Raw genomic sequence first — 13,239 nt, 5'->3', positions numbered from 1 at the left:
ATTTGGATGCGGGATGCAGGACATGAGGGATGTATAAACAGGGCTTGGGGCTAAAGGGGCTGTGTTTAGTTCGGACCCTGGGCCAGGAGCAGCACAGAGGTCCCTAACATCTATTTGCCAGGTAATGAGTTCTGATGGTCCACTATATGACCATCTAAGACACAATTTCCTTTTGCTATTAAAAATGGCACTATTCCACAACAGTAAATCTTCCACAATATTTTTAGTTGACCACAGTTATTTCCAGGAATTTATTTTGTTCAACTAAATTTCTGTTTACAAATGCCTCTTGTCTGGGCTAAGCAAAGGACCACTGTGATGAAAAGAATTTGCAGGAACGATTCACAATAAAATTTGTATTGCTGGAGGTGACAACACAACATTATTTTTCCTTTCCTTTCTGACAAAAAAACCTTCCTTTTTGAATGCTTTTGTAAATGTTCTAAGGAGGCAAAATATTTAAATGACTACTGCAGTACATGCCTTTTTGAATTTGCTACCCCAAACAGTGACTTCACTAAATAGACTGGTAAGATTCAGAATCAATACTGCATTCTACCAACATCAATTGGAAATTATCTGAAAAATCCAACACGTTATAAGCAGGAATTAGATTTCAAAACTTTTACTATTTTTTTGAACACTAAGTAATTAATAATTAGTCTGCATGGGCACCCAGAATTGGAAAGTTTTTTTTAAAAAGCATATCATTATGCTGACAAAATGCTGTGTGGGAGTAAATGAGTCACTTTTGATATAATAGTCAGGAAATAATAGCAAAAACCGAAACCTGTACTTAATGCCTATAAACGCAACATGCAGTATTAATTACAGCAGACATGCTCATGACACCTTATTCATTTGTTCCCAGGAGCAGGCCACCTTTTTGTTCCTGATTAGCTGTGACAGGCTTCTGACAGGTTACATTCTAGGACGATTTGCAACACAGCTATAAAGTTAGAAGAAATTCTACCGATCTTGTTTGATGTAGGCTAAACTCCCAAGCTAATAGTGCACAAAATATTCACAGACGGAATGGTTTAAATAATATTTCCTCCTTAACAAGAAACAAGAACTTGATTCATTGGTGTGCCCTTATTACCTTGTTGGGGGAAAGAAAATCATTTCAAGTTAGTCGTTTAGTCAGAAATGCTAAGATGGTGAACAACATGGATGAACAACAATATTGCTTCCAACAGCATGTGGAATGTATGAGCTGAGCCTTCCCCAGTCTGTTTTGATGAGCCTCCTAACGGATTCTAAATCTGGGTCACAATTATCTCAATTAACAAAGTTATGTGGAATTTAGAGCATAGTCTGTTCAGGCCAGCTATATTATTCATTTTACTCTAAGTGGGCAACTTCCCATCTCACTTCACCTTAACGCCGAAGAAAAATACTTGAGGATGCTGGTAATAGAGAAAGTTCTGAAAATATTTAGCAGGTCTAGCAGCTTCTGTGCAGAGACAGAAATACTGTTAGTATTTCAGGTCTTTGACCTTTCATCAGAAATGAGTCTTTTTCAAGCAAGCAGGATGTCACAAGTGGTGAACCATAGGTGCCAGCGTCTCAACTCATTTTGAAATTTATATTAAAGATCTGGATGAATGGACTGAAAGTGTGTATGGTGACTAAATTTTCAGTTGACACAAATGTAGGAAAGGCAGTCTTTGGTGGAGTACAGCTTCTGTCCTCTGGGTTCACCCACTCTGTTTGCTTCTCTTTTTTTTATTCCCGTTTTGTGCTTTTTTCCTCTTTTTATTTTACATTTCTCTTGTGACGAACTCTGTCACGGTGATAGCATCCATCGGCGGCAGTGAGTGGGCCCAGCAGCATTTGACAAAGTGGTCTTGAGTGACGATGCATCATTGCTGTGGCAGAGACGGGGCTTAGTTTCCCGAAGGCATCTACTGTGCAGATTTGTGGAGGTGGGAGCAGGGGCGAGTTTCAGCCCAGTGGCTGCAAGGGCAAGGTGGGCTCTCAGCGGACTCGTGGTGGAGGTGGAGTCAATTTTGGCCTAGTGGTACCCAGCAGCATCAACGGTATCTGCATTGGGAGGACTCATAGTGGTAAGGGCATTGGTGGAGGTGAGTTGGCATCGAAGGATGGCAACTTTCATTCAGCAGTGGCAGCAGCAAAGGGAGCTGCTACCAGGCCACCAGGCCCATGGCCTAAGACAGTGCATTTAATAAGATGGATCATAAAGCTGAATACCGTTGCTTTATTTGTTCATCTTTCTGCTTTCATATTCTATGTTTCAGTTTGTTTTTCTGTATTTTTAGATGGAGCCAGGGAATGGCAACACTAAACAACATGGAGGGGCATGGATAGGGTAAATAGACAAAGTATTTTCCCTGGGTTGGGGGTATTTAGGGTGAGAGAGGAAGTATTTAAAAAGGGTCTCAAGGCTAACGTTTTCATGCAGATGGCGGTGTGTGTATGGAATGAGCTGCCAGAGGAAATGGAGGCTGGTGCAATTACAACATTTAAAAGGCATCTGGATGGGTACATGAATAGGAAGTGTTGACATGAATATGGGCCAAATGCTGGCAAATGGAACTAGATTAGGTTAGGATATCTGGTCAGCATGGACAAGTGGACTGAAGATTCTGTTTCTGTGCTGTACAACTCTATGACTCTTTGACTCTGTAACTGGGAGGAGTTAGAAATGTAATGGATGCTGAGCAAATGAAAGGGGAAGGTGAACTAACTGGAACTGCCTGCTTCCCAACTCAGATTTTCTTGGAAGTGGGTGTGGATCAAGGAAGTGACTCATCGCTGGTAGCTTAAGGGCAAACGTGTGGAGGATGAGAGTCAGTTGTGATGGGGGGGTGGTGAGGTGGAATGGGAGGTTGAGGATCATTGTGAATGATAAGGATCAGCATGCATCTTTTATCAACAAGGAGAGGTACCACTCTATTAATGTGCAATTGGGCTGCAACCATTGGATATTTACCCTCTAAGCGTGCACTCAGCCAGGAGCATGTTATGAACAATAGCCAGGTGCCAACTCACAGACACATCCTCCTACTGCCCCCTTGACCACGACCACAACTCCCATCACCAAACCATCATCTCCCAGACCATCCACAAACTTATCATCTCTGAGGATCTCCTAACCACAACGTCCAACGTCATCATCCACAAATCCTGCACCGTCCGATTCTACCTCCTTCCTAAGATTCACAAACCTGACTTCCCCGGTCAACCCATTGTCCCAGCCTACTCCTGTCCCACTGAACTCATCTCTGCATACCTTGACACCATCCTGTCCCCCTTAGTCCAAGAACTCCCCACCTACGTTTAGGACACCACCAATGCCCTTCACCTCCTCCAAGATGTTTGTTTCCCTGGTCCCCTACACTTTATCTTCACCATGGACATGCTGTCCTTGTACACATTGATCTGCTATGACAAAGGTCTCCAAGCTTTCCGTTTCTTCCTCTCACACCGCCCCATCCAGTACCATTCCACCAACACCCTCATCCGCTTGGCTGAACTGGTCCTCACCCTCAGCAATTACTCCTTCCAATCCTCCCCCTTCCCCCCAAACCAAAGGGGTAGCCCATGGGCACCAGCATGGGCCCCAGCTATACCTGCATCTTTGTTGGGTACATGGAACAGTCCATCTTCTGCAGCTACACCAGCACCATCCCCCACCCTTTCTCCCCCTACATTGATGACTGTATCAGCACTACCCATGCTCCCATGAGGTGGTTGAACAGTGCATCAACTTCAGTAACACCTTTTACACCGACCTCAAATTCACCTGGACCATCTTGGACACCTCCCTCCCCTTCCTAGACCTCTCCATCTCCATCTCCGGTGACCAACCTCTACCTCAAACCCATGGACTCCCACAACTACCTAGACTAACCTCCTCCCATCCTATGTCTTGTAAAAATGCTATCCCTTACACCTAACTCCTCTGCCTCCACTGCATCTGTTCCCAGGATAATCAATTTCACCATAGAAAATCCCAGATGGTCTCCTTCTTCAAAGACCGCAATTTCCGCCCCCCCCCGGTATGGTCGACAATACCCTCCAGTACATCTCCTCCACTTCCCGCACCTCCACCTTGAACCCCATCCCTCCCAAAGCAACATGGACAGAACCTCCCAGTCCTCACCTTCCACCCCACCAACCTCCATACACACCGCATCATCCTCTACCACTTCCACCACCTACAAACAGATCCCATTACTAGGGATATATTTCTTTCCCCACCCATATCAGCGTTCCAGAGTGACTATTCCCTCCACTACTCCCTTGTCAAATCCACTCACGGCACTTTCCCCTGCCACTGCAGGAATGCCAAACCTGTGCCCACACCTCCCCCTCACCTCTGTCCAAGGCCCCAAGTGATCCTTCCACATCCAGCAGAAATTTACCTGTACCTCCACACACATCATCGACAGTTTCCATTGCACCCAATGTGGTCTCCTCTACATCGGAGAGACATGACGTCAACTTGATGATCATTTCAGAGAATATCTCTTGAACACACTTACCACCCAACCCCCACTGCCTCATGGCTGAAAACTTCAACTCCTTTCCCACTCCACCATGGACATGCAGGTCCTGGGCCTCCTCCATCACCAAACCCTAATGACCCAACATCTGGAGGAAGAATACCTCAACTTTCATCTTGGGATCCTGCAACCACACAGGATTAATGTGGATTTCGTCAGTTTCTTCATTTCCCCTTCCCCCACCATATCCCAGTGCCAAGCCTCCAACTCAGCATGGCCCTCTTGACCTATCCACTACCTTTCCCATCTATCCACATTCTCAGCCACCTTCCCCTAACCCCACCCCCCAACCATTTATCTCTTGTCCCCTCCCCCCACCCCGGTCCACAAACCTCATTCCTGATGAAGGGTTTGTGTCAGAAACATTGATTCTCCTGCTCCTCGGGTGCTGCCTGACCTGCTGTGCTTTTCCAGCATCACTCTCTCGACTAAGATCAATACCTCGCTGATGACACTGGTGTGGCTCCCTCAGTATTCAGCTTCCTCAACATCCCATGGATTTCATTACATTGGTCAAGCAAACCGCATGCTTATTAAAAGATATGGTTGCACTCTCTGAACCCTCTCTAATGTGTACCTTGAAGGGTGTCCAGAATTATTGTCATCTGCTTTGTATGTTAAACAAACTTGCACAGGGAGAAAGTGAGGACTGCAAATGCTGGGGATCAAAGTCGAGAGTGTGCTGCTGGAAAAGCACAGCAGGTCAAGCAGCATCTGAGGAGCAGGAGAATCCACGTTTCGGGCACAAGCCCTTCATCAATAATCCACAAACTTGCACAGCAGAGGTTGGAGACTGTGCTAATATTTGGATTGGAGGATAATTAAGGGTGGGTCAGTCAGCATAATGGAGGGTGATGGTAGGATGTGTGAGCAAAAGCCATGAATCATTTATTCACATCAAGTTCCATCAGGCATTGTGTCTTATACTGTGACCTTTATGTCCCTTGCTGACTCACCATTGCCTGCCAATAATACTCAAGAAGCTTGACACCATCCAGGACAAAGCATCCACTTGATTGGCACCACATCCACAAACATCCACTCCCTTCACTCTTGATGTTCAGCAGCAGTAGTTTGTTCTATCTGCAAGATGCAATGTAGAAATTCACCAAAGATCCTTAGACAACTCCTTCTAAACCCACAACCACTTCCCTCCTCAGGACAAAGACAGCAGATACATGAGAACACCAGCATCTGCAAATTCCCCTCCAAACCACTTATCATCCTGACATGGAAATATATCACCATTCCTTCACTGTTGCTGGGTCAAGATCCTGGATTTCCATCTATGAGGGCATTGTTAGTATACCTACAGCACATGGACCGTAACAGTTCAAGGAGGCAGCTCACTACCACCTTCTCAAGGACAACTAGGGATGGGCAATAAATGGTGGCAAGCCAGAGATGCCCATAGCCCACAAGTGAATCAAAGAAAAATAAATGCTGCCACCTTCTAATCAGGGAAATACGTCAAAAAGTTTAAACGGTAAATTTCATAGAGTCATAGATTTAAGCAGCACAGAAACAGATGCTTCAGTCCAACTTGTCCGCACCGACTACATATCCGAGCTGATCTAGTCCCATTTGCCAGCATTTGGCCCATATCCTTCCAAACCCTTCCTCCCTCTGATATCGCTTAGCACTTAGTTCAAGGGCAACTGGAATGGTACCCAATGTCAGCCTTGACTGCAATGCCCACATTGATTAAAGAAGTGAAGTTATGGTCATCAGTTTGACATAATTATTCTCTTATTTTAGCCAAATATATTTCTGCAAAACCAATGCTTTATGATCTCTCATTCACCTGGAAACCTCCCTTTAAATTGATTTTTCATTGCATGCAAAATAGTCATTAAAATATCATGTTACCTTTTAATGGGACAATCAATTTTATGCTCCCCCTTTCATCAGTGAGTCCCATACCCAACAATGGTGCTGAGTACTGTATGTGTTGTCCTCTGTCTGATACGTTTATATCCACAAGAATGAGAACATAGACAAAACCTCAGTTGACTGACCCCATGACAATTACCAGATTTTTTGGTAAAAATCACTGTGAAGCTATCACACTCAGTGATTTTAAGGTGTAAATTGAGCAGTAAATTGTGGGATCTGTACATGTGCAATTAAATGCAAAAATCAGAAAGGAATTGTCTGATGTACATTGCTATTCCAGATGGTACAGTTTAACAGTAGCTTGTCAAGAAACTTAATGACAAGCCAGGTGTGAACTTGCACTATATGTGTGATACCTGCTATGCACACCAGAAAACTTTAAGTTTCATCCATTCATGTGTAAGTGAATATTTAATGCCATGGTATGTCTTAATTACTGTCAAACAATCTTATACATGTGTAGTGTTATTTTTTAACGATCTTATTGATTATAAAAGTCACTTAAAAAGTGTTTATAGCATTTCTGTCTCTTTTATCACCCTCTCTTCGACCTATTTTCCACTATTTTCTTTATTTTATCTTCTGTAAATGTTTGGCATTGAACTTAGTATTTTGAGGTAATTAGTGTCTGTTGTTGGAAACCTTTGTCGTGTATGGTAATGGTTCAGAAAACTTAACGTTCTCATTTCACAGAGTTCTACTACTTCTGAGGGTGTCACATAGAGTTTGTGGATGGAGACCATGAGTTCTACATTAGCATTTGTAGGGAACACATGTGACTAATATAGTTCCCGTGATTCCTAATAATTATACTTGGCTAGTCATATATTGTATTTCTTGCTATTGTCCAATAAGCCATCTTGTTGTTATCTAAGAACAATGTCTCTTCTGTACAGGCTCTACTGTGTAAATGATCATCAGACAAGCTGTGGGCAAAGCATAGCTGGTGGATGATGGGTGGCAGTGAATTGTCCTAAACTATCCTCACTCAGAACCACATACTGGCAGAGGTGGCATATACAATGTGGTCCCAGTAGCAGAAATCGCGATAATGCTATATTGAACAGACTGCTGCTAAAACACAATTGTTTGCTAACTTGAACAAATAGCAAGGCACCAGGCTCAACGCAAACACAGCAGTGAGGTTTGAATGACATTAGCATCATGCGAAAAGAAACAGTTATCCTGGGCAGACAAATCCCCAACAATTTACCAACCAATAAAAAAGGAGGACCCAGACAGAAAGGCACTAGGACCTGCAACACAAACAAACAAAGAGTAACAAGCTATCCAAATGATTAACAATGTTTCATACTGAGGTCTTCCTGATTCACCAGAACTATAGAAAGTTCCAGAAAAGGAACTTTCAAAAGGAACATCCAAAAAGGTATAAAAATAGAGTTTACCCACAGACTGATCTCTTGGACCCTTTTGGCTCTTCCTCAGAGGCCAGAATGGTAAAAGACAGGGACTTGCTGACTATCCAGAGAAAGAGAGGGTAAGAGAGAAAGCAGTATCTCAGTCCCACAAAGAGAGAGTGTGTGTGTGTGTGTGTGTATGAGAGAGAGAGAGAGAGAGAGAGTGTGCTCAAATCTACAAGAGACTCAAGAAGTATTGTAAGCTTAAGGGTTGAATATGATTAGAAATTCGTGCAGGATCCCTTCATCAGGAATGAGGCTGGGAGGCTCCAGGGTGGCGAGATAAATGAGAGGAGGGTGGAGCTGGGGAGAAGGCCCCACCACTCTCCTATTTATCCTTGCCCCCCAGCCCCACCCCCTCCCATTTATTCCTTCTCCCCAGCCCCAACCCCTCCCATTTATCTGTCCACCGCAGAGGCTCCCAGCCTCATTCCTGATGAAGAGCTCCTGCCCAAAACGTCGATTTTTCTGCTCCTCGGATGCTGCCTGACCTGCTGTGCTTTTCCAGCACCACTCTAATCTTGACTCTGATCTCCAACATCTGCAATCTTCACTTTCGCCTTAGAGGTAGTATTGTTTTGCAGTAAAAGCTATTGTGACATATTTCCTAATAAAGTTGGCTCGGTTTTGCACAGGTGCTGGCTTGCGTTTGTTGTGATTTGATTGCTTTGGTATTGTGGAACACCTTGGGAAGTTCATTCCTCACATTCTGATTTCAGTTGTCTAACTTGTTTTAAGGGGGAACTAGGCAACATTTTGCATCCCATGGTGGGCTTCGATAAGAGGTGACCATCAGACGTTAAGTACAGAATCCTGGTATACTCAGAAATTAAGTGCAGAAATCTGGCCAATGCTTTCTATCAAGCTGGGTCTGAAAATCAAATAAGTTAGGAAACATTGCCTATTTCTCTAAAGTCTTTAACTTTTGTGATAACTGGGAAAAGTAGAACTTGTTTTCCAACTGTGATAATGCCATGGCTTTAAGAGGTATATTTTGCTCTGTTGCTTTTTCAAATGAAAAAAGGCCGAGACAAAGGTGATGAGCAATCTGCTCTAAAGCTAATAAAAATAAACAGTGTGTGAGGCCTTGGGTCTTTTAAAAAAATCGGAACAATAGAAACAGCCTGAATGGGTGGGGTCAAGCTTCTACAGGAGCAGGATATTTAAAAAAAAATTACCTTTCAGCAGTTGCTGGAATCTTGAAGCTGGATGTGAAAACTCTTATTCCTCTCTCTGTTACAGCTAAAACTGGGGTTCTCATCCTGCTGCTAAAATTGCATGTGAGAAAATCTTTTTTATTGAATTTGCCTTTGCCAATGTATTTATGGGATGTTACTATATTGGAGCAGTTAATTAGTAGTTGTTAATATATATTTTTTATATATATATATAATATTGTTAAGCATTTTAAGAGTTACAATTCTTTTGAATTATTTTTATTTTGTCTGCACTATAATTATAATTTATGAAAAAAGTGTGTTTTATTTCAAGCTTAGTAGTTTGACCAATTGAATTGCATCTAGAATGCAATATCCTACACCTTACCTTTATATAAGAAAAAGTTAGGGTCCAGACTATCTTCTTAATATATTTTGATGTGTTTGGTCTGGTCCATAATACCTATGTGGCATAGCAAAATGGTAAGTTGTGGTGTAGATCTAAATTTCATGCAGAGATGCTCGCCGCAAGGAAAAGACTATCCAGAAGAAATGAAGCGGTTGAAGGCAAGTGAATTTACCACTTTAACAACCTTACAGCTCTGAAAATATGAGAGAAAGTGACTGCAGCAGCAATAGGTCAAGCCCAGCATTCAAAAGGCAAACAGGAAGCTAGTAAGAGCCCAAGGAAGGGCAACTGGGTTAAGGAAAGAGGGAAAAGCAATGCACCATTAGAAAGACAAATCTTAGCAATGGCAGATTTGAAGGGAGCAAGAGAAGGCATTCGAAATAAAGTTTGATATCCTGAAAGGAAGCGGGGATAGACTTTACAAAGATTATGTAAAATCCAGGAAGAGAAGGCAAGCAAGTGAAAAAGACCATTCTCAGCTGTCAGGCAGAGCATTGTCGCCATCAAAAATAAGCTACAAGAGGCACAGCTGAAGAGGAAGGGTAAAAGAAAGGAATTTTACAGGATGGTTACAGATTCAGGAGGCTGTCCAAGTCAGTTTAAGCTGGAAAGAAAGCAAATTTAAGGAAATCTCTGAAAGGGTCTTGGAGAAGTAGAAAAGTCAGGAGAAACTAAAACTTAAAAGGACTGGGACATAGTAATTACATCATTATTTCGACAGGTAGATTTATAAATGTTGCAGCCAGATTTTTGTTTAAAAATCTTTGTAGAAGACTATTTGTTGTTTTAAACTATGGAAAGTGGCAAAATATCCATTGTGCCTATAGAAGATGTAGAAAAAAATCCCTTAAGACCATAAGTTAGAGGAGCAGAATTGGGCCATTTGGCCCACCATCCTTCTCCACCAATTCAACCATGGATTGAAATGTTTCTCAACACTATTCTACTGCCATTTCTTATAACATCTGATACCCTTGCAAACCAAGAATCTATCTATCTAATTCTATCATAAATACACTCAATGACTTGGCCTCCACAGCCTTCTGTAGCAATGAATTTCACAGATTCATCACTCTCTGGCTGAAGAAATTCCTCCTCTTTCCGTTTTTAAAGGTTGTCCCTTCACTCAAACCATCTGGTGAATGAATCTGGAAATAGTGGGGAACCATCACCTTAATCACTGAAAAGACGGGAGACTCTGAAAAGTGCAGAAAACCTCAGCATGACATATAAAGGGACGGAGTCAAAGAAACAGGAATCTAAATGTTAAAAGACGTGATTGATTCCAGGTCAGTTAACATTTTAAAGCTCTATTGGAGAATTTCATACAATGTTACAGCAATACAAAGTTTAAAAAGACTGACAAATAAGCAAAATACTGTACTGTCGAGTACACACTGCTTTGAGGAGGCAACTCCAGTTAAGAAGGAAGTTAACTATGACATTCTCCAAAGCAAGTAATGATGGACAACAAATACTGACCTGGCTGGTGATGTCAACATCCCATAAACAAATAAAGCAAGATAATACTTCCACAGGAAGAGAAGAAATATACAGAATACAAGAATGATTATCATGCCAAGGTTTTAAAATTAAATATCACATTTGAATCTGAGCGGGTGATATACTGTTATGTTCAGTGGAAGTGTTGTAAATGAAATCAGAAAGACTCGTAGACAAATCCTGAGAAAAGAAGACCAATCCCACATCAAGAAAACAACACAGTCTACTCATTTTACAAGGTTATGCAGGCTCTAAAAAATCATGTGACAAATAAGCACAGAAAACAAACTAAGTATTTGATGGTAAGAATCAGTGTTAACATTGGGGATAACAAAGCATCATAGACACGGAGAGTGCTCAGCCATCACACAAGATTGCTATACCTCTAACCCTGTAGGTTAGAATAACAGAATCCCTACAGTGTGGAAATAAGCCATTCGGCCCAACAAGCTCATACCATCACTCCCACACAGTAACTCACACAGACCCATTCCCTCTACCTTATTACTCTACATTTACCCCTGACTAATGCACCTAACCTACACTTCCCTGAACACTATGGGCAATTCTGCATGGCCAATTCATCTAAACTGCACAAGTTTGGATTACTTTGAGAAGATATGCAAAAACAAGACACAGTTTCAGCATAAATACTGATGGTCCCACATGGAAGAGTTGAAGGAGATTAACAACTTTCCAGGGAATAACTGATCTGGAAACAAACAGTTGTTCAAACATCACTCTAGGAACAACCCAATGATGACTGACAGATGATTCAAGCAATCACAGAGAATACTGGAGAAACTTAGCAGACCTGGCAACATGTGTGGAGAGAGAAACAGAGTTAACATTTTGAAGAAAGTTCATACCGGACACAAAATATTACTTATGTTTTTCTCTCACTGCAGATGCTGCCAGACCTGCTGAGCTTCTCTCTGGCACTCTATGTGATTGTTTCAGATTTCCATCATGTGCAGTATTTTGGCTTTATTCCAGTAGATTCCAGGGCAGCACGGTGGCTCAATGGTCAGCACTGCTGCCTCACAGCACCAGGCACCCAGGTTCAATTCCAGTCACTGGCGACTGTGTGGAGTTTGCACATTCTCTCGGTGTCTGTGTGGGTTTCCTCTGGGTGCTCCAGTTTCCTCTCACAATCCAAAGATGTGCAGGTTAGGTGAATTGACCATGCTAAATTGCCCATTGTGTTCAGGGATGTGTAGGTTAGGTGTATTAGTCAGGGGTATATGTGGAGTAATAGGGGAATGGGTCTGGGTGGGTTACTCTTTGGAGGATTCCTATGGACTTGTTGGGCTGAAGGGCCTGTTTCCACACTGGAGGGATTTGAATATTTCTGGAATCTTAGAACAAACAAAAGAAAGAATCTAGTAAGATTGGAAGACAAGAGTTATTTCATATTGTCGACAGATGAAGTCACAGATTTTATATGACTGGAAGAAATTTTCAACAATCTTCAGTCTTCTGAAACAGAAATTTCAAGGCCAGTGATAGAGGTATTACTCGGTGAGCAATGTTGTTCAGTGATACAACTGAGAGTCTGGAAAATTCTACTTCACCAGTAATCAGCCACAACAGGTGACTGAAAACATCCATGTCAACTAACAAATCGAAGGAGATGAGCCAATTGTAACTCCATTTCTCTCAGGCCAATGCCCACAGATGCAGAGCACAGTTATGAAGAAGAATCCATTTCATCCAAGCATCCAGGATATTGTAAAAAGAAGAATACGTCCTCAATTGGCAATATATCACTTCACCCAGGAAATTTTGCTGCTACAAGGATGAAAATATCTTGTAATCAACAGAACAGCTGTGGTGAACTTTCATTAGAGTAGATGTTCTCCAAATGCTTGTGTGGAAAACTATTACAGTTAGCACTCCTGAGCAAAGGAAATTGAAGAGATACATTGTCATCTATTTAACGAAACTGGCCAAAAACAAGAAGCAATATCCAATATGTGGTATATAAATGAGATAAATCATCATCCAGTGGAGAAATGATCCACAGACCAGAATCAGGTTAAATCATGTTTTGGGAAGGCAATGACTTTACGTGATTATCACATGACCTATAATCCAGGAAAATCAGGTAATGTTCTGGGAACCTTGGTTTAAATCCTGCCAGAGCAGATGGTGAAATTTGAATTAAATAGAAATCTGGAAAAGGGTAAAATGAAACTGTTGTCAATTGCCGGGGAAAACCCAACCAAAGTTTGTGAGAAGATTTGTAGCTCGGGTGCTCGTTGTTGTGGTTCTGTTCGCCGAGCTGGGAGGTTTTTCTTGCAAACGTTTCATCCCCTGTCTAG

The sequence above is a fragment of the Hemiscyllium ocellatum genome, chromosome 5 (assembly GCF_020745735.1).
Source record: "Hemiscyllium ocellatum isolate sHemOce1 chromosome 5, sHemOce1.pat.X.cur, whole genome shotgun sequence".
In the NCBI taxonomy this organism is placed as follows: domain Eukaryota; kingdom Metazoa; phylum Chordata; class Chondrichthyes; order Orectolobiformes; family Hemiscylliidae; genus Hemiscyllium; species Hemiscyllium ocellatum.
Note: the sequence above shows the minus strand (reverse complement) of the source record.